Source organism: Phyllobates terribilis, unplaced genomic scaffold, assembly GCF_046119375.1.
Source record: "Phyllobates terribilis strain yellow unplaced genomic scaffold, ASM4611937v1 Scaffold_74__1_contigs__length_7073193, whole genome shotgun sequence".
Lineage (NCBI taxonomy): Eukaryota > Metazoa > Chordata > Amphibia > Anura > Dendrobatidae > Phyllobates > Phyllobates terribilis.
The window spans coordinates 2,807,823-2,828,514 of record NW_027362834.1 but is presented as its reverse complement, the minus strand read 5'-3'; the positions used below and the strand labels follow the sequence as shown (position 1 = coordinate 2,828,514).

Sequence of the window (20,692 nt, the reverse complement as noted above, 5' to 3'; positions counted from 1 at the left end):
GCCTTTATATACCTGCGCACAGCAGCAGCCACCTTCAGTCTGCTGCTGGACAGCCAGCAGCAGCAGCAGCAGGAGAGGTAATTAATCAGCAACCCTCCTGCTAAGGGTAGACAGCTGCTCGTTCCACCCCCCCCCCGCCTTAATTGGTTCTCCTCCCTTCCAACGGTGTTGAGGCGGGTGGGAACAGCCGGGGGTTGAGGGTACTGTGCTAAAAGAGGTGGAGTTATGCAGATCTAAAACGCGTGGATTGCAGCAGCAGCAAGCCGAAAAGTGCAGGCATGTGAGGGATCTAGAGGTTGACAGCATGTCTTCTTAACGGGAGTCCAGGTGGCCATCTCCACAAATGGACTTTTCAGAATCCTTGGGTGGCACCGTAGTCGGAAACCAATTCTGGTTATCGCTTCTCGGCCTTTTGGCTAAGATCAAGTGTAGTATCTGTTCTTATCAGTTTAATATCTGATACGTCCCCTATCTGGGGACCATATATTAAATGGATTTTTAGAACAGGGAGATGGAAAAAGAGCTTGCTCTGTCCACTCCACGCATTGACCTGGTATTGCAGTATCTCCAGGACCGGTGCACCCCTTCTTTAATGCAGTTTCTAAAATCAGAAAGAATTGAATTCAATGCTTTTTGTTCATTTTGCTTGTTTGTCGGATTTTGGGATGGACTCTTTGGCTTTGCTTTTCTTCTCCTCATTGGATTTTTCATGTTAAAAGTTGCAGAAGCCAGATGACAAGCTCATTTTGGTTCAACTTCAGCAACTGTGCATTGCATTGCCATGTAATGTAATGTAATGCAATGCTATCTATCTAGCTCTCCCTCTATACTTCCTTTTGGATAAACAGACATATTAGGCAAGCATTTTGGAGCTTTCACCTAAATAACTACAGGTGGTGAGATAAGCTGCACAATATAATTGACCTTTCAGTATATTGTTGCACACACACCATCTATTTAGCAAATGCCCTTGTTATCAACAGCAGCCTTTTAAACTCACCTGAGCTAACAGGTATGTGAGCTGGTTACTCTGCTGCGCTTAAAATTTCTTTTTTGGTTTGCTACAATGCCTTTTCTGAAACGTTGTCTCCCTCTGCTGGAACACTGACTTCTTTCATTTAATGCCTGCAGACTATAAAAGAGAAACCAACCCAAAAAGTTTGGTTGATTAGTCTGTGGCATTCTTTTAAACTGTTGCTTATGGCGGTCTCTGTGAGCTTCTCAGTGACATTCAGCCATCCAGGTATCCCGCCTGCAGTAGACGGAATGTGGCAATGAAACGCTGGCTGCGCGTGTCATAATAGGCTCTGAGCCTTTATATACCTGCGCACAGCAGCAGCCACCTTCAGTCTGCTGCTGGACAGCCAGCAGCAGCAGCAGGAGAGGTAATTAATCAGCAACCCTCCTGCTAAGGGTAGACAGCTGCTCATTCCACCCCCCCCCCCGCCTTAATTGGTTCTCCTCCCTTCCAACGGTGTTGAGGCGGGTGGGAACAGCCGGGGGTTGAGGGTACTGTGCTAAAAGAGGTGGAGTTATGCAGATCTAAAACGCGTGGATTGCAGCAGCAGCAGGCCGAAAAGTGCAGGCATGTGAGGGATCTAGAGGTTGACAGCATGTCTTCTTAACGGGAGTCCAGGTGGCCATCTCCACAAATGGACTTTTCAGAATCCTTGGGTGGCACCGTAGTCGGAAACCAATTCTGGTTATCGCTTCTCGGCCTTTTGGCTAAGATCAAGTGTAGTATCTGTTCTTATCAGTTTAATATCTGATACGTCCCCTATCTGGGGACCATATATTAAATGGATTTTTAGAACAGGGAGATGGAAAAAGAGCTTGCTCTGTCCACTCCACGCATTGACCTGGTAATGCAGTATCTCCAGGACCGGTGCACCCCTTCTTTAATGCAGTTTCTAAAATCAGAAAGAATTGAATTCAATGCTTTTTGTTCATTTTGCTTGTTTGTCGGATTTTGGGATGGACTCTTTGGCTTTGCTTTTCTTCTCCTCATTGGATTTTTCATGTTAAAAGTTGCAGAAGCCAGATGACAAGCTCATTTTGGTTCAACTTCAGCAACTGTGCATTGCATTGCCATGTAATGTAATGTAATGCAATGCTATCTATCTAGCTCTCCCTCTATACTTCCTTTTGGATAAACAGACATATTAGGCAAGCATTTTGGAGCTTTCACCTAAATAACTACAGGTGGTGAGATAAGCTGCACAATATAATTGACCTTTCAGTATATTGTTGCACACACACCATCTATTTAGCAAATGCCCTTGTTATCAACAGCAGCCTTTTAAACTCACCTGAGCTAACAGGTATGTGAGCTGGTTACTCTGCTGCGCTTAAAATTTATTTTTTGGTTTGCTACAATGCCTTTTCTGAAACGTTGTCTCCCTCTGCTGGAACACTGACTTCTTTCATTTAATGCCTGCAGACTATAAAAGAGAAACCAACCCAAAAAGTTAGGTTGATTAGTCTGTGGCATTCTTTTAAACTGTTGCTTATGGCGGTCTCTGTGAGCTTCTCAGTGACATTCAGCCATCCAGGTATCCCGCCTGCAGTAGACGGAATGTGGCAATGGAACGCTGGCTGCGCGTGTCATAATAGGCTCTGAGCCTTTATATACCTGCGCACAGCAGCAGCCACCTTCAGTCTGCTGCTGGACAGCCAGCAGCAGCAGCAGCAGGAGAGGTAATTAATCAGCAACCCTCCTGCTAAGGGTAGACAGCTGCTCGTTCCACCCCCCCCCCCGCCTTAATTGGTTCTCCTCCCTTCCAACGGTGTTGAGGCGGGTGGGAACAGCCGGGGGTTGAGGGTACTGTGCTAAAAGAGGTGGAGTTATGCAGATCTAAAATGCGTGGATTGCAGCAGCAAGCCGAAAAGTGCAGGCATGTGAGGGATCTAGAGGTTGACAGCATGTCTTCTTAACGGGAGTCCAGGTGGCCATCTCCACAAATGGACTTTTCAGAATCCTTGGGTGGCACCCTAGTCGGAAACCAATTCTGGTTATCGCTTCTCGGCCTTTTGGCTAAGATCAAGTGTAGTATCTGTTCTTATCAGTTTAATATCTGATACGTCCCCTATCTGGGGACCATATATTAAATGGATTTTTAGAACAGGGAGATGGAAAAAGAGCTTGCTCTGTCCACTCCACGCATTGACCTGGTATTGCAGTATCTCCAGGACCGGTGCACCCCTTCTTTAATGCAGTTTCTAAAATCAGAAAGAATTGAATTCAATGCTTTTTGTTCATTTTGCTTGTTTGTCGGATTTTGGGATGGACTCTTTGGCTTTGCTTTTCTTCTCCTCATTGGATTTTTCATGTTAAAAGTTGCAGAAGCCAGATGACAAGCTCATTTTGGTTCAACTTCAGCAACTGTGCAATGCATTGCCATGTAATGTAATGTAATGCAATGCTATCTATCTAGCTCTCCCTCTATACTTCCTTTTGGATAAACAGACATATTAGGCAAGCATTTTGGAGCTTTCACCTAAATAACTACAGGTGGTGAGATAAGCTGCACAATATAATTGACCTTTCAGTATATTGTTGCACACACACCATCTATTTAGCAAATGCCCTTGTTATCAACAGCAGCCTTTTAAACTCACCTGAGCTAACAGGTATGTGAGCTGGTTACTCTGCTGCGCTTAAAATTTCTTTTTTGGTTTGCTACAATGCCTTTTCTGAAACGTTGTCTCCCTCTGCTGGAACACTGACTTCTTTCATTTAATGCCTGCAGACTATAAAAGAGAAACCAACCCAAAAAGTTTGGTTGATTAGTCTGTGGCATTCTTTTAAACTGTTGCTTATGGCGGTCTCTGTGAGCTTCTCAGTGACATTCAGCCATCCAGGTATCCCGCCTGCAGTAGACGGAATGTGGCAATGGAACGCTGGCTGCGCGTGTCATAATAGGCTCTGAGCCTTTATATACCTGCGCACAGCAGCAGCCACCTTCAGTCTGCTGCTGGACAGCCAGCAGCAGCAGCAGCAGGAGAGGTAATTAATCAGCAACCCTCCTGCTAAGGGTAGACAGCTGCTCGTTCCACCCCCCCCCCCCCGCCTTAATTGGTTCTCCTCCCTTCCAACGGTGTTGAGGCGGGTGGGAACAGCCGGGGGTTGAGGGTACTGTGCTAAAAGAGGTGGAGTTATGCAGATCTAAAACGCGTAGATTGCAGCAGCAGCAAGCCGAAAAGTGCAGGCATGTGAGGGATCTAGAGGTTGACAGCATGTCTTCTTAACGGGAGTCCAGGTGGCCATCTCCACAAATGGACTTTTCAGAATCCTTGGGTGGCACCGTAGTCGGAAACCAATTCTGGTTATCGCTTCTCGGCCTTTTGGCTAAGATCAAGTGTAGTATCTGTTCTTATCAGTTTAATATCTGATACGTCCCCTATCTGGGGACCATATATTAAATGGATTTTTAGAACAGGGAGATGGAAAAAGAGCTTGCTCTGTCCACTCCACGCATTGACCTGGTATTGCAGTATCTCCAGGACCGGTGCACCCCTTCTTTAATGCAGTTTCTAAAATCAGAAAGAATTGAATTCAATGCTTTTTGTTCATTTTGCTTGTTTGTCGGATTTTGGGATGGACTCTTTGGCTTTGCTTTTCTTCTCCTCATTGGATTTTTCATGTTAAAAGTTGCAGAAGCCAGATGACAAGCTCATTTTGGTTCAACTTCAGCAACTGTGCATTGCATTGCCATGTAATGTAATGTAATGCAATGCTATCTATCTAGCTCTCCCTCTATACTTCCTTTTGGATAAACAGACATATTAGGCAAGCATTTTGGAGCTTTCACCTAAATAACTACAGGTGGTGAGATAAGCTGCACAATATAATTGACCTTTCAGTATATTGTTGCACACACACCATCTATTTAGCAAATGCCCTTGTTATCAACAGCAGCCTTTTAAACTCACCTGAGCTAACAGGTATGTGAGCTGGTTACTCTGCTGCGCTTAAAATTTCTTTTTTGGTTTGCTACAATGCCTTTTCTGAAACGTTGTCTCCCTCTGCTGGAACACTGACTTCTTTCATTTAATGCCTGCAGACTATAAAAGAGAAACCAACCCAAAAAGTTTGGTTGATTAGTCTGTGGCATTCTTTTAAACTGTTGCTTATGGCGGTCTCTGTGAGCTTCTCAGTGACATTCAGCCATCCAGGTATCCCGCCTGCAGTAGACGGAATGTGGCAATGGAACGCTGGCTGCGCGTGTCATAATAGGCTCTGAGCCTTTATATACCTGCGCACAGCAGCAGCCACCTTCAGTCTGCTGCTGGACAGCCAGCAGCAGCAGCAGCAGGAGAGGTAATTAATCAGCAACCCTCCTGCTAAGGGTAGACAGCTGCTCGTTCCACCCCCCCCCCCGCCTTAATTGGTTCTCCTCCCTTCCAACGGTGTTGAGGCGGGTGGGAACTGCCGGGGGTTGAGGGTACTGTGCTAAAAGAGGTGGAGTTATGCAGATCTAAAACGCGTGGATTGCAGCAGCAGCAAGCCGAAAAGTGCAGGCATGTGAGGGATCTAGAGGTTGACAGCATGTCTTCTTAACGGGAGTCCAGGTGGCCATCTCCACAAATGGACTTTTCAGAATCCTTGGGTGGCACCGTAGTCGGAAACCAATTCTGGTTATCGCTTCTCGGCCTTTTGGCTAAGATCAAGTGTAGTATCTGTTCTTATCAGTTTAATATCTGATACGTCCCCTATCTGGGGACCATATATTAAATGGATTTTTAGAACAGGGAGATGGAAAAAGAGCTTGCTCTGTCCACTCCACGCATTGACCTGGTATTGCAGTATCTCCAGGACCGGTGCACCCCTTCTTTAATGCAGTTTCTAAAATCAGAAAGAATTGAATTCAATGCTTTTTGTTCATTTTGCTTGTTTGTCGGATTTTGGGATGGACTCTTTGGCTTTGCTTTTCTTCTCCTCATTGGATTTTTCATGTTAAAAGTTGCAGAAGCCAGATGACAAGCTCATTTTGGTTCAACTTCAGCAACTGTGCATTGCATTGCCATGTAATGTAATGTAATGCAATGCTATCTATCTAGCTCTCCCTCTATACTTCCTTTTGGATAAACAGACATATTAGGCAAGCATTTTGGAGCTTTCACCTAAATAACTACAGGTGGTGAGATAAGCTGCACAATATAATTGACCTTTCAGTATATTGTTGCACACACACCATCTATTTAGCAAATGCCCTTGTTATCAACAGCAGCCTTTTAAACTCACCTGAGCTAACAGGTATGTGAGCTGGTTACTCTGCTGCGCTTAAAATTTCTTTTTTGGTTTGCTACAATGCCTTTTCTGAAACGTTGTCTCTCTCTGCTGGAAAACTGACTTCTTTCATTTAATGCCTGCAGACTATAAAAGAGAAACCAACCCAAAAAGTTTGGTTGATTAGTCTGTGGCATTCTTTTAAACTGTTGCTTATGGCGGTCTCTGTGAGCTTCTCAGTGACATTCAGCCATCCAGGTATCCCGCCTGCAGTAGACGGAATGTGGCAATGGAACGCTGGCTGCGCGTGTCATAATAGGCTCTGAGCCTTTATATACCTGCGCACAGCAGCAGCCACCTTCAGTCTGCTGCTGGACAGCCAGCAGCAGCAGCAGCAGGAGAGGTAATTAATCAGCAACCCTCCTGCTAAGGGTAGACAGCTGCTCGTTCCACCCCCCCCCCCCGCCTTAATTGGTTCTCCTCCCTTCCAACGGTGTTGAGGCGGGTGGGAACAGCCGGGGGTTGAGGGTACTGTGCTAAAAGAGGTGGAGTTATGCAGATCTAAAACGCGTGGATTGCAGCAGCAGCAAGCCGAAAAGTGCAGGCATGTGAGGGATCTAGAGGTTGACAGCATGTCTTCTTAACGGGAGTCCAGGTGGCCATCTCCACAAATGGACTTTTCAGAATCCTTGGGTGGCACCGTAGTCGGAAACCAATTCTGGTTATCGCTTCTCGGCCTTTTGGCTAAGATCAAGTGTAGTATCTGTTCTTATCAGTTTAATATCTGATACGTCCCCTATCTGGGGACCATATATTAAATGGATTTTTAGAACAGGGAGATGGAAAAAGAGCTTGCTCTGTCCACTCCACGCATTGACCTGGTATTGCAGTATCTCCAGGACCGGTGCACCCCTTCTTTAATGCAGTTTCTAAAATCAGAAAGAATTGAATTCAATGCTTTTTGTTCATTTTGCTTGTTTGTCGGATTTTGGGATGGACTCTTTGGCTTTGCTTTTCTTCTCCTCATTGGATTTTTCATGTTAAAAGTTGCAGAAGCCAGATGACAAGCTCATTTTGGTTCAACTTCAGCAACTGTGCATTGCATTGCCATGTAATGTAATGTAATGCAATGCTATCTATCTAGCTCTCCCTCTATACTTCCTTTTGGATAAACAGACATATTAGGCAAGCATTTTGGAGCTTTCACCTAAATAACTACAGGTGGTGAGATAAGCTGCACAATATAATTGACCTTTCAGTATATTGTTGCACACACACCATCTATTTAGCAAATGCCCTTGTTATCAACAGCAGCCTTTTAAACTCACCTGAGCTAACAGGTATGTGAGCTGGTTACTCTGCTGCGCTTAAAATTTCTTTTTTGGTTTGCTACAATGCCTTTTCTGAAACGTTGTCTCCCTCTGCTGGAACACTGACTTCTTTCATTTAATGCCTGCAGACTATAAAAGAGAAACCAACCCAAAAAGTTTGGTTGATTAGTCTGTGGCATTCTTTTAAACTGTTGCTTATGGCGGTCTCTGTGAGCTTCTCAGTGACATTCAGCCATCCAGGTATCCCGCCTGCAGTAGACGGAATGTGGCAATGGAACGCTGGCTGCGCGTGTCATAAAAGGCTCTGAGCCTTTATATACCTGCGCACAGCAGCAGCCACCTTCAGTCTGCTGCTGGACAGCCAGCAGCAGCAGCAGCAGGAGAGGTAATTAATCAGCAACCCTCCTGCTAAGGGTAGACAGCTGCTCGTTCCACCCCCCCCCGCCTTAATTGGTTCTCCTCCCTTCCAACGGTGTTGAGGCGGGTGGGAACAGCCGGGGGTTGAGGGTACTGTGCTAAAAGAGGTGGAGTTATGCAGATCTAAAACGCGTGGATTGCAGCAGCAGCAAGCCGAAAAGTGCAGGCATGTGAGGGATCTAGAGGTTGACAGCATGTCTTCTTAACGGGAGTCCAGGTGGCCATCTCCACAAATGGACTTTTCAGAATCCTTGGGTGGCACCGTAGTCGGAAACCAATTCTGGTTATCGCTTCTCGGCCTTTTGGCTAAGATCAAGTGTAGTATCTGTTCTTATCAGTTTAATATCTGATACGTCCCCTATCTGGGGACCATATATTAAATGGATTTTTAGAACAGGGAGATGGAAAAAGAGCTTGCTCTGTCCACTCCACGCATTGACCTGGTATTGCAGTATCTCCAGGACCGGTGCACCCCTTCTTTAATGCAGTTTCTAAAATCAGAAAGAATTGAATTCAATGCTTTTTGTTCATTTTGCTTGTTTGTCGGATTTTGGGATGGACTCTTTGGCTTTGCTTTTCTTCTCCTCATTGGATTTTTCATGTTAAAAGTTGCAGAAGCCAGATGACAAGCTCATTTTGGTTCAACTTCAGCAACTGTGCATTGCATTGCCATGTAATGTAATGTAATGCAATGCTATCTATCTAGCTCTCCCTCTATACTTCCTTTTGTATAAACAGACATATTAGGCAAGCATTTTGGAGCTTTCACCTAAATAACTACAGGTGGTGAGATAAGCTGCACAATATAATTGACCTTTCAGTATATTGTTGCACACACACCATCTATTTAGCAAATGCCCTTGTTATCAACAGCAGCCTTTTAAACTCACCTGAGCTAACAGGTATGTGAGCTGGTTACTCTGCTGCGCTTAAAATTTCTTTTTTGGTTTGCTACAATGCCTTTTCTGAAACGTTGTCTCCCTCTGCTGGAACACTGACTTCTTTCATTTAATGCCTGCAGACTATAAAAGAGAAACCAACCCAAAAAGTTTGGTTGATTAGTCTGTGGCATTCTTTTAAACTGTTGCTTATGGCGGTCTCTGTGAGCTTCTCAGTGACATTCAGCCATCCAGGTATCCCGCCTGCAGTAGACGGAATGTGGCAATGGAACGCTGGCTGCGCGTGTCATAATAGGCTCTGAGCCTTTATATACCTGCGCACAGCAGCAGCCACCTTCAGTCTGCTGCTGGACAGCCAGCAGCAGCAGCAGCAGGAGAGGTAATTAATCAGCAACCCTCCTGCTAAGGGTAGACAGCTGCTCGTTCCACCCCCCCCGCCTTAATTGGTTCTCCTCCCTTCCAACGGTGTTGAGGCGGGTGGGAACAGCCGGGGGTTGAGGGTACTGTGCTAAAAGAGGTGGAGTTATGCAGATCTAAAACGCGTGGATTGCAGCAGCAGCAAGCCGAAAAGTGCAGGCATGTGAGGGATCTAGAGGTTGACAGCATGTCTTCTTAACGGGAGTCCAGGTGGCCATCTCCACAAATGGACTTTTCAGAATCCTTGGGTGGCACCGTAGTCGGAAACCAATTCTGGTTATCGCTTCTCGGCCTTTTGGCTAAGATCAAGTGTAGTATCTGTTCTTATCAGTTTAATATCTGATACGTCCCCTATCTGGGGACCATATATTAAATCGATTTTTAGAACAGGGAGATGGAAAAAGAGCTTGCTCTGTCCACTCCACGCATTGACCTGGTATTGCAGTATCTCCAGGACCGGTGCACCCCTTCTTTAATGCAGTTTCTAAAATCAGAAAGAATTGAATTCAATGCTTTTTGTTCATTTTGCTTGTTTGTCGGATTTTGGGATGGACTCTTTGGCTTTGCTTTTCTTCTCCTCATTGGATTTTTCATGTTAAAAGTTGCAGAAGCCAGATGACAAGCTCATTTTGGTTCAACTTCAGCAACTGTGCATTGCATTGCCATGTAATGTAATGTAATGCAATGCTATCTATCTAGCTCTCCCTCTATACTTCCTTTTGGATAAACAGACATATTAGGCAAGCATTTTGGAGCTTTCACCTAAATAACTACAGGTGGTGAGATAAGCTGCACAATATAATTGACCTTTCAGTATATTGTTGCACACACACCATCTATTTAGCAAATGCCCTTGTTATCAACAGCAGCCTTTTAAACTCACCTGAGCTAACAGGTATGTGAGCTGGTTACTCTGCTGCGCTTAAAATTTCTTTTTTGGTTTGCTACAATGCCTTTTCTGAAACGTTGTCTCCCTCTGCTGGAACACTGACTTCTTTCATTTAATGCCTGCAGACTATAAAAGAGAAACCAACCCAAAAAGTTTGGTTGATTAGTCTGTGGCATTCTTTTAAACTGTTGCTTATGGCGGTCTCTGTGAGCTTCTCAGTGACATTCAGCCATCCAGGTATCCCGCCTGCAGTAGACGGAACGTGGCAATGGAACGCTGGCTGCGCGTGTCATAATAGGCTCTGAGCTTTTATATACCTGCGCACAGCAGCAGCCACCTTCAGTCTGCTGCTGGACAGCCAGCAGCAGCAGCAGCAGGAGAGGTAATTAATCAGCAACCCTCCTGCTAAGGGTAGACAGCTGCTCGTTCCACCCCCCCCCCGCCTTAATTGGTTCTCCTCCCTTCCAACGGTGTTGAGGTGGGTGGGAACAGCCGGGGGTTGAGGGTACTGTGCTAAAAGAGGTGGAGTTATGCAGATCTAAAACGCGTGGATTGCAGCAGCAGCAAGCCGAAAAGTGCAGGCATGTGAGGGATCTAGAGGTTGACAGCATGTCTTCTTAACGGGAGTCCAGGTGGCCATCTCCACAAATGGACTTTTCAGAATCCTTGGGTGGCACCGTAGTCGGAAACCAATTCTGGTTATCGCTTCTCGGCCTTTTGGCTAAGATTGGGTGTGGTGTTTAGGCATTGCATCTGGTCTTGGCTGATAGGTGTTTGGGGTACCCGGCTCCTTGGCCTGGGGGGATCGTCCCACCTTACGGTGGGGCTTCACCCCCCTGCTGCTATTAGGGAGCTGGCTTAGTCCCCTTACAACGTGTTGCGATCCCTTAAAAAGGCTCACGCCTTTTTTCTTTTCTTCTGTAGTTGGGACGCTTTCGTGGAAGGATGCCTGCTACAATTTCTTTTGCATCGGGAGAGCCCCGGATGAGGAACACAATCCGTATCGAGGTCTTGGAAAGTTTCAGAGAGCAGAAAGGTATCCGCTTCGTCTGCAATACCATCCTCCTTGGGATCCTGGAGTTCGACAGAGATGACATCTTTTGCTTCCAGGACAATGAACTCAAAGGTATTTATACCATCACTTTTAAGAACCAAGGATGCTGCCAACAGTTGGTCCAGAAGGTGAACGAGCATGGTTGGAGAGATGAGATGGATGGCCTGGTGTTTTCCCTGCTTTTCGTCCATGAGGAGGTACAAATAACAACGTATTTTCCCAACCCTTTTGTGGAGAGGCAGGACATCCAAACCTGTTTGAGCCGTCACTGTGATGAGGTGAGATACATTGGGCCTGTGAAGAACTCTGTTGGCTTCTGGGGTGGGAAGCGGAGGTTTCTTGTGCGGTTGCGGAAGGATCCCCAGGGCTATGGAGGAACACATCACCCCCCCTCTACTATCACTATCGGGAAAAGTCGGGGGTATTTATTTTATGCTGGCATGCCTATGTACTGTCGAAATTGTGGGAAAATGGGGCATGTCCAGAGCAATTGTGCAGAGTCCAAGGCATTCCGTTGTAATAACTGTGGTCTACTAGGACATTTATTTAAGGATTGCCCCCATAAGGATTCTTGCAACCTTTGTGGCGTGGACGGCCATATATTTCGGGAGTGCCCACTGAAGACCAAGACCCGAACATATGCGGAAGCTGCTGGAGGACCTATGCCACGGGAAGGACCAGTTCGTGTTCCGGAGACCAGTAAAGGACCTGAGCCTCGTCCTTCTGTTTCCACAACAGAGGAGGTGGCGGAGAAGGTCAAGGGCGCGAGGAAGGAGACGGAGAGGATGGAGCAGGAGTCGGGTCTCCCCCGTGGAGAGCCTCCTGTGGCGAAGTCCCAGAAAAAGGGCGGAGGGCGGACCACCCAAAGACCGGAGCAGAGGGACTCTCCCGTCAGGGAGAAGACCACTGTGTCGATGGTCCCTGGTGTGTTGGAGCAGGGCGCCCCCAATGAGTTGGCGGTGGGGGGCTCTGTGTCGAAGACCCCAGACATACCTAGGGACTCGTGCCAGCAGACCACGGTTCTTTGTCCAGCAGGTGGCAATGATGGTGAGGTTTTCATGTCTGACCTGGAGAGTCTTCAGGAAGTGAGAGGCCACACAGCAATAGCGGAGGATGACTGCACGAGCGACGTGATTGAGCCGTGTGGCAAAAAGTTGAGAGCGGACGATCCTCCGGCATTTAATCCAGACTCGCCTGATGTGTGCCTTGCCAGGGACGATATATGGCAACCCGGTTCCTCCGGGTATCCGATATCCGGTTCGGACCCCCAGAATATTCTCTGCTTCTCCTCAACACTCGAGAGCTTGACGGGGTCTGCAGGGGATATAATGGATGACTCCCCTCCCCCATGACACAAATGCCATCTATTAAGTGTCTCTCACTCAATGTGAGATCTTTAAAGAGCCCTGTCCGCAGGGCTGCTCTCTTTGATTTTTTCAAAACATTAGACTTTGATATTTGTTTCCTACAGGAATGCGGTCTGCAACACGGACTACGGTATAATGAGCTAAAGAAAGACTGGAAACTAGGGCCCTCCATTTGGTCCGGCTCTAATGAGAATAAATCAGCTGGTGTGGGTCTGCTCTGCCGAGGTAATGCTTTTATAATCTCCTCTGTCACTGAGATTGTGCCCGGCAGAGCTATATTAGTACATTTATGTTTTAATAATTTTAACTTTCGTGTTATAAATGTGTATGCCCCTCCAGATAAACAAGAGCGGATACAATTGTTTGAGATTTTACCGTTGTTCTGTGTAGGGTCATCTCCTCTTTTGGTAGCTGGGGACTTTAATTGCCTCAGTGTAAATGAGCGCCGAGGAGGAGGTGACCCAATCCGTAAATTAGATAAATCATGTTTTTTATTAAGTAATTTGCAGACAGATTTTAAGTTGCGCGATGCCTGGAGGTCGCTATCGCCGACGGACCCGGGATTTACGTGGTCCGGTCGGGGAGTGACCTCCAGGATCGATTTTATCTTTTTATCTGAAACTTTTAGCCCTGTATATTTTGTTTTAATTCCTAATTTATTTTCTGACCATAACATATTAAAATTAGAGATAGAATACCAGGGGGAACTAAAGGTGAATAGAGGGTTGTGGCGCCTGGGGGAACACCTATTGGAAGACCCCCTGGTAAGGTCAGATTTTATCAAAAAGTACCAACAATGGAGGCAGCTCAAACCCCCATATTTTAAAATGCTGTCCTGGTGGGAAGGGATTAAAGACAAGATCCAACTTTTTTTTATCAGGGCTGGGAAGAGGAAGGCGAGGCAGAAGAAGCAGGGCTATGCAAATTTGAATACTAGACTGCAGACTCTCCTTAAATTCAAAGAGATAGGCTTAGAGGTGCATGATGATATTGTAAGCCTTAAAAATGAGATACAGTCATACCTTGAACAAAAAGGGAAGGAAATAATATTTAATTCTAAGGTGCAATTTTTAGAAGAAGGAGAAAAGTGTACACGTTTCTTTTTCAAAAAAGTGGTGGAGAGGAAAGAAACGATTACCTGCCTAGATGGAGATAGCACAATACAAGGTATGAAGAGGGTAGCTTTTAATTTTTATAGAAACCTTTTTAGCAAAAAAAGTGTTAATAATGTGTTTTTACAAGATGCTCTTAATGTCCTGGATTTTAGGCTAAATTCTGCAGATCAGGGGTTTTTAACAAAAGATATTACTTTAGAAGAACTTTTTAGTGTTTTTAAAAGTTTTTCAAGAGGGAAAGCCCCAGGAGCTGATGGCCTTCCTGTGGAATTTTATTTATCCTTTTGGGATATTTTAAAAGAGGATCTTTTAGCACTTTTTAAAGAGGTTTTTTTGTGTGATAAGTTACCCAAGTCATGGAGGAGGGGGATAGTGTCCTTAATATACAAGAAGAAGGGCGCTCGGGACGACCTCAAAAATTGGAGACCTATCACCCTCCTTAACATGGATTACAAGGTTTTAGCTAAGATTATTGCATGTCGTTTTAAAACTGTTATTAATGTGTTAATACAACCCGAACAAGTATGTGGTGTACCAGGGAGGAGTATTACAGAGACCCTAAATACGATCAGAGACGTAATATGGTACAGTAAAGACAGGGATCAAGGGCTGGCCCTGTTGGCGCTAGACTTCGAGAAAGCGTTTGACAGGGTTTCTCATGAATATCTTTTTAAAGTTTTAAAACAAATGGCAATCCCAGACTGGTTTTTATCTCGCATTAAGAGTTTATATAATAATATGTTTTCACAAATCTCTGTCAATGGTTTTTTAACTGATTTTATCCCACTGGAATCCGGAGTGAAGCAGGGATGTCCATTATCCCCAATTCTGTTTATTTGCGCTATGGAACCCCTTTTATGCATGATCCGGAAAGACAAGGTAGTCCGGGGGGTTCCTGTCCCAGGAGGGGGAGGGGCTCAGGTTAAAGTGCTTGGATATATGGATGACGTGACGGCTATTTGCACTGATCCTGCTTCACTCCGGAGAGTAGTATTGTGCACCAATCTTTTTAGTCAAGCTTCTGGTTTTAAAATGAATTTTAATAAAACTGAGTGTTTGATTATGGGTGCCTGGGATAGAAATGACTTACCGACTGTTAATGTGAAATATGACAATGTGAAAATTTTAGGGGTTGTATTTGATGCAAATAATGATGGGCTTGTGAGTTGGGGAGAGGTTCAAGATAAAATGGCAAAGAAACTTTCCTTTTGGACCCTGAGGAATCTTTCGATCGAAGGGAAAGTCCTTGTTATTAAATCTGTTTTATTACCTATGATTTTATATATTGCCATGGTGTATCCTCCCTCTGACTTAATGCTAAAAAAACTAACTCGTTGTATTTTTATGTTTATATGGGGCTCTAAAATGGAAAAGCTTAAACGATCAGAAATGTATAAGAGAAAGCAGAATGGAGGAAAAGATGTTCCCGATCTTCGCCTGTTTTTATATGTAAATTTTTTCTGTTTTTGTTTTAAAGCTTTTAAGTCTGATAGTACTTTTGGCCTGTTTTTAAAATACACGTGTGGTTTTATCTTTAAGAGATGGTTTAGGCCATCCTTATCAGCGCCTGTTTTATTGTGTCCACCAAAGCACCTTATTATTTTAGAAAAAGTTACAAAGACTCATAATTTAAAAGACCTTGGAGCTGACATCCTTCTGGACCGGAAGAAGCTATTTGTCCATTTGAGGAGAGAAGAAGAGACATCCCCAGTTTGCAACTACTCATGGAACAGATCCAAACGTGTGTGGAGGAATGTCTTCGGGAAGTTCCTCGCCAATGTCCATAAAGACCTTGCCTGGATGTCCGTCCACCAGTGCCTCCCAACCAGAGAATTCCAACACCGGAGAGGCCTGGTGGCACGGGCAAAATGCCCAAGAGACTCTTGCCATTGTGATGAGACCGTTATGCACCTTTTTTGGAACTGCACCTTTGCACAAGAACTCTGGGGGAAATTTGGGATTCTTTTAAAGTGGGTTTGCGGTTTAAAGGACTTTTATTATGAATATGTTTTATACGGACTTTTTAATTGCCCTACTGCATACCAATCTGAAATCTGCTGGTGTATAATAAACTGTGCCAAGAATGCAATTTGGAAAGCAAGGAATATTTTATTGTTTAATCGTGATTTTATTTCTGTGCTTGATTGTATTAAACTGGCTTTTAGTGAAATGTATGTTTATTATTTAAAAAATGTAAAAGATATGGGCAAGAAGGAAGCGAACCGTAGATGGTGCTTTTATATGTGGAATTCTATTTTATATTGATTATTCTCTGTAATGTATAATTGTCAAATGTTTTTATGGGTTTTTTTGTACTTGAAAGGTTTCGCATTGATTGTCTTGTAATCTGACTTATGTACAATAAAATTATGTTGAAACCTTATCTGTTCTTATCAGTTTAATATCTGATACGTCCCCTATCTGGGGACCATATATTAAATGGATTTTTAGAACAGGGAGATGGAAAAAGAGCTTGCTCTGTCCACTCCACGCATTGACCTGGTATTGCAGTATCTCCAGGACCGGTGCACCCCTTCTTTAATGCAGTTTCTAAAATCAGAAAGAATTGAATTCAATGCTTTTTGTTCATTTTGCTTGTTTGTCGGATTTTGGGATGGACTCTTTGGCTTTGCTTTTCTTCTCCTCATTGGATTTTTCATGTTAAAAGTTGCAGAAGCCAGATGACAAGCTCATTTTGGTTCAACTTCAGCAACTGTGCATTGCATTGCCATGTAATGTAATGTAATGCAATGCTATCTATCTAGCTCTCCCTCTATACTTCCTTTTGGATAAACAGACATATTAGGCAAGCATTTTGGAGCTTTCACCTAAATAACTACAGGTGGTGAGATAAGCTGCACAATATAATTGACCTTTCAGTATATTGTTGCACACACACCATCTATTTAGCAAATGCCCTTGTTATCAACAGCAGCCTTTTAAACTCACCTGAGCTAACAGGTATGTGAGCTGGTTACTCTGCTGCGCTTAAAATTTCTTTTTTGGTTTGCTACAATGCCTTTTCTGAAACGTAGTCTCCCTCTGCTGGAACACTGACTTCTTTCATTTAATGCCTGCAGACTATAAAAGAGAAACCAACCCAAAAAGTTTGGTTGATTAGTCTGTGGCATTCTTTTAAACTGTTGCTTATGGCGGTCTCTGTGAGCTTCTCAGTGACATTCAGCCATCCAGGTATCCCGCCTGCAGTAGACGGAATGTGGCAATGGAACGCTGGCTGCGCGTGTCATAATAGGCTCTGAGCCTTTATATACCTGCGCACAGCAGCAGCCACCTTCAGTCTGCTGCTGGACAGCCAGCAGCAGCAGCAGCAGGAGAGGTAATTAATCAGCAACCCTCCTGCTAAGCGTAGACAGCTGCTCGTTCCACCCACCCCCCGCCTTAATTGGTTCTCCTCCCTTCCAACGGTGTTGAGGCGGGTGGGAACAGCCGGGGGTTGAGGGTACTGTGCTAAAAGAGGTGGAGTTATGCAGATCTAAAATGCGTGGATTGCAGCAGCAGCAAGCCGAAAAGTGCAGGCATGTGAGGGATCTAGAGGTTGACAGCATGTCTTCTTAACGGGAGTCCAGGTGGCCATCTCCACAAATGGACTTTTCAGAATCCTTGGGTGGCACCGTAGTCGGAAACCAATTCTGGTTATCGCTTCTCGGCCTTTTGGCTAAGATCAAGTGTAGTATCTGTTCTTATCAGTTTAATATCTGATACGTCCCCTATCTGGGGACCATATATTAAATGGATTTTTAGAACAGGGAGATGGAAAAAGAGCTTGCTCTGTCCACTCCACGCATTGACCTGGTATTGCAGTATCTCCAGGACCAGTGCACCCCTTCTTTAATGCAGTTTCTAAAATCAGAAAGAATTGAATTCAATGCTTTTTGTTCATTTTGCTTGTTTGTCGGATTTTGGGATGGACTCTTTGGCTTTGCTTTTCTTCTCCTCATTGGATTTTTCATGTTAAAAGTTGCAGAAGCCAGATGACAAGCTCATTTTGGTTCAACTTCAGCAACTGTGCATTGCATTGCCATGTAATGTAATGTAATGCAATGCTATCTATCTAGCTCTCCCTCTATACTTCCTTTTGGATAAACAGACATATTAGGCAAGCATTTTGGAGCTTTCACCTAAATAACTACAGGTGGTGAGATAAGCTGCACAATATAATTGACCTTTCAGTATATTGTTGCACACACACCATCTATTTAGCAAATGCCCTTGTTATCAACAGCAGCCTTTTAAACTCACCTGAGCTAACAGGTATGTGAGCTGGTTACTCTGCTGCGCTTAAAATTTCTTTTTGGTTTGCTACAATGCCTTTTCTGAAACGTTGTCTCCCTCTGCTGGAACACTGACTTCTTTCATTTAATGCCTGCAGACTATAAAAGAGAAACCAACCCAAAAAGTTTGGTTGATTAGTCTGTGGCATTCTTTTAAACTGTTGCTTATGGCGGTCTCTGTGAGTTTCTCAGTGACATTCAGCCATCCAGGTATCCCGCCTGCAGTAGACGGAATGTGGCAATGGAACGCTGGCTGCGCGTGTCATAATAGGCTCTGAGCCTTTATATACCTGCGCACAGCAGCAGCCACCTTCAGTCTGCTGCTGGACAGCCAGCAGCAGCAGCAGCAGGAGAGGTAATTAATCAGCAACCCTCCTGCTAAGGGTAGACAGCTGCTCGTTCCACCCCCCCCCCGCCTTAATTGGTTCTCCTCCCTTCCAACGGTGTTGAGGCGGGTGGGAACAGCCGGGGGTTGAGGGTACTGTGCTAAAAGAGGTGGAGTTATGCAGATCTAAAACGCGTGGATTGCAGCAGCAGCAAGCCGAAAAGTGCAGGCATGTGAGGGATCTAGAGGTTGACAGCATGTCTTCTTAACGGGAGTCCAGGTGGCCATCTCCACAAATGGACTTTTCAGAATCCTTGGGTGGCACCGTAGTCGGAAACCAATTCTGGTTATCGCTTCTCGGCCTTTTGGCTAAGATCAAGTGTAGTATCTGTTCTTATCAGTTTAATATCTGATACGTCCCCTATCTGGGGACCATATATTAAATGGATTTTTAGAACAGGGAGATGGAAAAAGAGCTTGCTCTGTCCACTCCACGCATTGACCTGGTATTGCAGTATCTCCAGGACCGGTGCACCCCTTCTTTAATGCAGTTTCTAAAATCAGAAAGAATTGAATTCAATGCTTTTTGTTCATTTTGCTTGTTTGTCGGATTTTGGGATGGACTCTTTGGCTTTGCTTTTCTTCTCCTCATTGGATTTTTCATGTTAAAAGTTGCAGAAGCCAGATGACAAGCTCATTTTGGTTCAACATCAGCAACTGTGCATTGCATTGCCATGTAACGTAATGTAATGCAATGCTATCTATCTAGCTCTCCCTCTATACTTCCTTTTGGATAAACAGACATATTAGGCAAGCATTTTGGAGCTTTCACCTAAATAACTACAGGTGGTGAGATAAGCTGCACAATATAATTGACCTTTCAGTATATTGTTGCACACACACCATCTATTTAGCAAATGCCCTTGTTATCAACAGCAGCCTTTTAAACTCACCTGAGCTAACAGGTATGTGAGCTGGTTACTCTGCTGCGCTTAAAATTTCTTTTTTGGTTTGCTACAATGCCTTTTCTGAAACGTTGTCTCCCTCTGCTGGAACACTGACTTCTTTCATTTAATGCCTGCAGACTATAAAAGAGAAACCAACCCAAAAAGTTTGGTTGATTAGTCTGTGGCATTCTTTTAAACTGTTGCTTATGGCGGTCTCTGTGAGCTTCTCAGTGACATTCAGCCATCCAGGCCTGCAGTAGACGGAATGTGGCAATGGAACGCTGGCTGCGCGTGTCATAATAGGCTCTGAGCCTTTATATACCTGCGCACAGCAGCAGCCACCTTCAGTCTGCTGCTGGACAGCCAGCAGCAGCAGCAGCAGGAGAGGTAATTAATCAGCAACCCTCCTGCTAAGGGTAGACAGCTGCTCGTTCCACCCCCCCCCCCCGCCTTAATTGGTTCTCCTCCCTTCCAACGGTGTTGAGGCGGGTGGGAACAGCCGGGGGTTGAGGGTACTGTGCTAAAAGAGGTGGAGTTATGCAGATCTAAAACGCGTGGATTGCAGCAGCAGCAAGCCGAAAAGTGCAGGCATGTGAGGGATCTAGAGGTTGACAGCATGTCTTCTTAACGGGAGTCCAGGTGGCCATCTCCACAAATGGACTTTTCAGAATCCTTGGGTGGCACCATAGTCGGAAACCAATTCTGGTTATCGCTTCTCGGCCTTTTGGCTAAGATCAAGTGTAGTATCTGTTCTTATCAGTTTAATATCTGATACGTCCCCTATCTGGGGACCATATATTAAATGGATTTTTAGAACAGGGAGATGGAAAAAGAGCTTGCTCTGTCCACTCCACGCATTGACCTGGTATTGCAGTATCTCCAGGACCGGTGCACCCCTTCTTTAATGCAGTTTCTAAAATCAGAAAGAATTGAATTCAATGCTTTTTGTTCATTTTGCTTGTTTGTCGGATTTTGGGATGGACTCTTTGGCTTTGCTTTTCTTCTCCTCATTGGATTTTTCATGTTAAAAGTTGCAGAAGCCAGATGACAAGCTCATTTTGGTTCAACTTCAGCAACTGTGCATTGCATTGCCATGTAATGTAATGTAATGCAATGCTATCTATCTAGCTCTCCCTCTATACTTCCTTTTGGATAAACAGACATATTAGGCAAGCATTTTGGAGCTTTCACCTAAATAACTACAGGTGGTGAGATAAGCTGCACAATATAATTGACCTTTCAGTATATTGTTGCACACACACCATCTATTTAGCAAATGCCCTTGTTATCAACAGCAGCCTTTTAAACTCACCTGAGCTAACAGGTATGTGAGCTGGTTACTCTGCTGCGCTTAAAATTTCTTTTTTGGTTTGCTACAATGCCTTTTCTGAAACGTTGTCTCCCTCTGCT

At 44.7% G+C, this 20,692-nt stretch overlaps 12 non-coding genes across 12 annotated transcripts; all 12 read left to right on the top strand.

Moving 5' to 3' along the window:
• The first annotated feature begins 396 nt into the window (after positions 1-396).
• On the top strand, positions 397-587 carry LOC141195071 (U2 spliceosomal RNA). Its single transcript, XR_012267678.1, has one exon. It is a non-coding gene; the product is annotated as a U2 spliceosomal RNA (small nuclear RNA).
• A 1,118-nt stretch (positions 588-1,705) lies between these two features.
• Positions 1,706-1,896, top strand: LOC141195836 (U2 spliceosomal RNA). Its single transcript, XR_012268411.1, has one exon. It is a non-coding gene; the product is annotated as a U2 spliceosomal RNA (small nuclear RNA).
• A 1,118-nt stretch (positions 1,897-3,014) lies between these two features.
• Positions 3,015-3,205, top strand: LOC141195070 (U2 spliceosomal RNA). The gene has a single exon (XR_012267677.1). It is a non-coding gene; the product is annotated as a U2 spliceosomal RNA (small nuclear RNA).
• A 1,123-nt stretch (positions 3,206-4,328) lies between these two features.
• LOC141195069 (U2 spliceosomal RNA) lies at positions 4,329-4,519 on the top strand. Its single transcript, XR_012267676.1, has one exon. It is a non-coding gene; the product is annotated as a U2 spliceosomal RNA (small nuclear RNA).
• Positions 4,520-5,640: 1,121 nt separating this feature from the next.
• On the top strand, positions 5,641-5,831 carry LOC141195068 (U2 spliceosomal RNA). Its single transcript, XR_012267675.1, has one exon. It is a non-coding gene; the product is annotated as a U2 spliceosomal RNA (small nuclear RNA).
• A 1,122-nt stretch (positions 5,832-6,953) lies between these two features.
• On the top strand, positions 6,954-7,144 carry LOC141195066 (U2 spliceosomal RNA). The gene has a single exon (XR_012267674.1). It is a non-coding gene; the product is annotated as a U2 spliceosomal RNA (small nuclear RNA).
• Positions 7,145-8,263: 1,119 nt separating this feature from the next.
• LOC141195064 (U2 spliceosomal RNA) lies at positions 8,264-8,454 on the top strand. Its single transcript, XR_012267672.1, has one exon. It is a non-coding gene; the product is annotated as a U2 spliceosomal RNA (small nuclear RNA).
• A 1,118-nt stretch (positions 8,455-9,572) lies between these two features.
• Positions 9,573-9,763, top strand: LOC141195727 (U2 spliceosomal RNA). The gene has a single exon (XR_012268305.1). It is a non-coding gene; the product is annotated as a U2 spliceosomal RNA (small nuclear RNA).
• A 6,307-nt stretch (positions 9,764-16,070) lies between these two features.
• On the top strand, positions 16,071-16,254 carry LOC141196325 (U2 spliceosomal RNA). The gene has a single exon (XR_012268878.1). It is a non-coding gene; the product is annotated as a U2 spliceosomal RNA (small nuclear RNA).
• Positions 16,255-17,374: 1,120 nt separating this feature from the next.
• Positions 17,375-17,565, top strand: LOC141195117 (U2 spliceosomal RNA). The gene has a single exon (XR_012267723.1). It is a non-coding gene; the product is annotated as a U2 spliceosomal RNA (small nuclear RNA).
• A 1,119-nt stretch (positions 17,566-18,684) lies between these two features.
• Positions 18,685-18,875, top strand: LOC141195063 (U2 spliceosomal RNA). The gene has a single exon (XR_012267671.1). It is a non-coding gene; the product is annotated as a U2 spliceosomal RNA (small nuclear RNA).
• A 1,115-nt stretch (positions 18,876-19,990) lies between these two features.
• On the top strand, positions 19,991-20,181 carry LOC141195062 (U2 spliceosomal RNA). Its single transcript, XR_012267670.1, has one exon. It is a non-coding gene; the product is annotated as a U2 spliceosomal RNA (small nuclear RNA).
• Positions 20,182-20,692: the final 511 nt, after the last annotated feature.